Here is a 4,259-nt window from a genome sequence, read left to right on the forward strand (position 1 = left end):
GTAGATATTTTCAAAGATGGAAGAATTGTCCCTGTCAACTATGTTAGTTGATTCATATCTTCACTAATTGTCATCATTGCAAAGTTTTCAGTCCCCATATGGATTGGGGGATATAATAGGTCATGCGCTGTCCCTGTCCTTTGTAGCCTTTGTTACCTTAAGGACTCTAGTTTTCCATTTATATGTTTAAGTACCAACCTTACTGGCTTAAAAATGTAAGCTTTTAACACTGCTCTCTCTGTTCCGTATCCTTCCGATGAAAAGTGGAGTTGGGTTGCAGCACAGGAGAGAAATTCAGAAGGGGAATATTGAAGTAATGACTGCAGTAGGAGAAGAGGAAACCTATTTCCCTGGCCACAGGCACTGGCACCCTGGACCACAGGGCTGGCAGCTTCTCCAGGTGGCTGCAGCCTGGGTCCTCAGGGCAGGTAACTTGTCCATCTCCTGGGCCGCAGCCTGCCTCAGGCACTGGTGCCTGGACCAAAGGTGGGCGGCTTCTCTGTGTCCCCTGTGATGCAGTGTGGGCGGCTTCTCCGGCTGGAGCTGGACTTCTCTGTCTCCCCTGACTTCTGTGTCTCCAACAGGCCTGGAGAGGCCAGAGCCGGGATACTACCATGCAAGCATCCCGGCTCGTGCCTCCGCCATCTTTGTTGGGTTAAAGTGCATATCTCTGGATGGGTTGGTGGGCGTGGCTGGTGGGCGTGGCTTGGGCATAGCAAAGGTATGGTCAATTTGCATGTTCGTCTATTATTAGGTAAGATGGGTTATGATATGAATTAAGGTCTGATCCAAAATCCATACTCTTTCCATGTGGCATGGTGCTAGTATCTGTGCTGCATTTATTCATTGGGCAAATGTTTGACAGGTGTCTGCTGTGTGGGTTCCAGCTGTCATCTGGATACATTGTTCCTCTCTAGTGGCTTTCCTTCCTGGCTGGTGAGCCTTGCTGTCCTGGTTCTCTGAGCAGATACTCATTAGTCTTCTGGGCTGATTCTGATTCTTTCTGTCTTCTGAACCGTTGCTACCTGCCTTGTTTGCATTTGACATGTGGTGACCTCACTCAGGTGTCCACTGAGCCAGGTTTCCAGTTGGGGCTGCTCGGTCCTGTTTGGCCCCCAGTCCTGGCACAGACACTTGTTTGAAGTGCCCCAGCTACACTAGCTCCTTTCCTTTGCACCTTGCAACCTGGCTCCAATCTTCTTTCTCTGAACTCACCGGGCTCTGGTGGCCTGTTGTGTCAATGGGCTTCCTCTGGGGTTTCTCCCACGCCAATTCTTTCTCACCAGTTTCCATGATGTTACCCATTCCTGGTTTTCCACCTTCATTTCTAACAGCTCTTTTCTCTTTTCCTTTTATCGGGTTCCCCTTTTTTCCTAAGCCTATGGGTTACGAAAAATTATAGGCTTTTCTCTAAGACTCCGTTTCAACCTCCCTACCTGTCTTCTATGTTCCTAACAGTTCACCCATTCTCAAGGCTCTAGTAAAGTGTAGACACAGCCAACATTTTAACATCATGGTTTACAGCCCACCTTTACATTCCGAGTTTCAGTTCTCTTCCTTGCTCTAGTACATGAGTGTCTCCAAAATCTACAACCACAGTTCCAGGGGCTCTTGCTATCCTTAGTAGTTTCTTCTGATGCCTGTTCAGGTTAAATCTCATTCTGTTCCTTTTCCTGGAAGCCCAGGCACATCCCAGCCTTTCCCCGTGGCACCTGGGACAGCACTGCACTGTGCATTCACATGGCCATCTCTCTCCACGGGCTGTGAGCTCTAGGTCATGGGTCTTCTTCTCCCAGTGCCCGCCCAGGGTCTGGCCGTGATGTGTGCTGAGTCGCCTATGAGTAATTGAAGAGCTTTCCCGATCGATTTTCTGATCCTGAATTCTAAGTCACTTTGAATTCTCTTGTAAATCTTGTTAGTCCTCAGAGGGAAGGCAGGGGAGGGTGGGTGGGAAGAGACCAGCCAATGAACTTGTATGCACATATGCATAACCCGTGGACATGGACAATGGGGTGATGAGGGCCTGGGGGCGGGGAAGCAGGGGAGACGGGAGCGGCTGGAAGAGGTTAATGGGGGGAAAGGAGGACCTATGTAGTACTTCCAACAATAAAGATTTTTAAAATAAAATAAAATAAACCCTGTTCGTCACCCAGTCGTATTGGTTCTTTATGTTATGGCTCTCAGTGTCCTTCTCTTTTGTTGCTGTCACTGCACTCACTCAGACTCTTGCACTTTCTTTTTTTTTTTTAAGTTGTGAGCAGTCATCTGATTTATAAAAAGATGTAACAAAATTTTAAATGATACAAAATATCATTTTCAAAACAACATCAAAATCATTTTCAAAACACCACCAAAAAGTGAGTGTATTTAACTGTTCTCAGCTCATAACAGCAAATGTGTGAGTGGAGCAATAACGCATGTTGTAGCATGTTTACTAAACCTGCAACAGAGAAAGTTGGTTAAAGGAAAGCAGAGAAACTTTGTCTCTTAAGTATTAGAAGGAGGGGCTCCATAATCACCTGGCATCCGCTCAGTGTTGCACCTATGGTTAGAAATGTACATGATGGGAACTCCAGGGATCTTCCTGATTCTTCGTTTAAGGTCCCGGTCAACTGTGCCACAATATAACACTCGTGCTGAGTTACTCTGTACTGAGCAGTCATCTGCATAGGTTCCTGTGTGTGTGCACGGTAATCGTTCAAAGCTTGGATCCTTGGCGATCCTTAGAGCCACTCCATACTTCTGCCCCAATTTCTCAATTTCAACCATTACACAATCAGTAATACAAGGGATACACTTGGCATAGAGACATCCATCATTGACTGCACTGAGTCCAGTTTGGCCTTAATGGAAAAGTTGATAAAGTTGGTATCCACCAGGATGTGGTAAGGTGGGCCTAGCTGTGCGTTATTCGGAAGAATACGCAGGAGGGGTGTTGGGGGACTTCTCTTTCTTTGAGTACACTGGGATCTTTCTTTTCTTTCTTTTCAGGTTTTAATCTATCTTTTTCTTTAAGCCTCTGATCTCTGAGACTAAGCATTCGCTTCATGGTCGCATACTTCCTTGTTTTCTTTTGCTTCCCCATGTTCACGCCGCACTCTTGTTTCTTCCGGAATCACCCTCTTGCACTTTCTACAATGACAATATCCCCTTCTTGGTCTCCCTGTTCTGACGCTCTCTTGTCAGATAAGTCCTATGTTTCCCCAGTAAGAATAATCTAAAAATGTTATTTCTATAAGGATCAGGTTTAAGTTCCTTATTCTGATACATCTCTCGCAACTTCCCCATCATAAAACTTAGCATTCTTTCATCATTGTTCTCTTATCACCAGATGCCAGATAGACCCGTCTTTCCCTCCTCCTTTCCTTCCACCATTTGTCTTTTACCCTTTTTAAAAAATATGTTCTTATTGATTTTTTCTAAATATATTTTCATTGATTTCAGAGAGGCAGGGAGAGGAAGAGAGAGACAGAAGCATCAATGAGAGAAAATCATTGATCGGCTGCCTCCTACACACCCCACAATGGGGACCGAGCCCACAACCTGGGCATGTGCCAACTGGGAATTGAACCGTGACCTCCTGGTTCACAGGTCAACACTAAACCACTAGCCACCATTATTGACTTTTTATAGAGAGAGGAAGGGAGAGGGGGAAATAGAAACATCAAGCGCTTGCCTCCCATCCATACCCTGACCGAGGACCAAACTTGCAACCTGAGATTTACTCTTCTTTTAAGATCCATCCCAGACCCCATTTTTCCCAGGAAGCTTTGATCCTGAACAATGTCTTTCTTCTTTGACCTGTTACTGTTTATTATTATACTAGAGCCTGGTACACAGATTCGTGCACCAATTCGTGCACCGGTGGGGTCCCTCGGCCTGGCCTGTGGGAATTGGCCCCAAACCGGCTCTCTGACATCCCTCAATGGGTCCTGGATTCTGAGAGGGGGCAGGCCAGGCCTACCGGGGCCGGAGAAGGACCACGGGAAAGCTCCAGGGCGTGTTCAGCCCATCTGGCCCAGTCCTGATTGGGGCCCAGTCCCAAGCAGCAAGCTAAGGTACTGGTCAGAGTATCTGCCCCCTGGTGGTCAGTGTGGGTCATAGCAACTGGTTGAATGGTCGAACAAATGGTCGGACACTTAGCATATTAGGCTTTTATTATCTATACTAGAGGCCCGGTGCACAAAAATTTGTAAATTTGTGCACTCAGGGCGGGGGTCCCCCAGCCCGGCCTGTGCCCTCTCGCAGTCTGGGACCCC

General features: G+C 46.9%; 1 pseudogene; it reads right to left on the reverse strand.

Annotated features, from left to right (window-relative positions):
- Positions 1–2,248: 2,248 nt before the first annotated feature.
- Positions 2,249–3,352, reverse strand: LOC102262763 (annotated as a pseudogene).
- Positions 3,353–4,259: the final 907 nt, after the last annotated feature.

Source organism: Myotis brandtii, unplaced genomic scaffold (assembly GCF_000412655.1).
Source record: "Myotis brandtii unplaced genomic scaffold, ASM41265v1 scaffold64, whole genome shotgun sequence".
NCBI classification, from domain to species: Eukaryota; Metazoa; Chordata; class Mammalia; order Chiroptera; family Vespertilionidae; genus Myotis; species Myotis brandtii.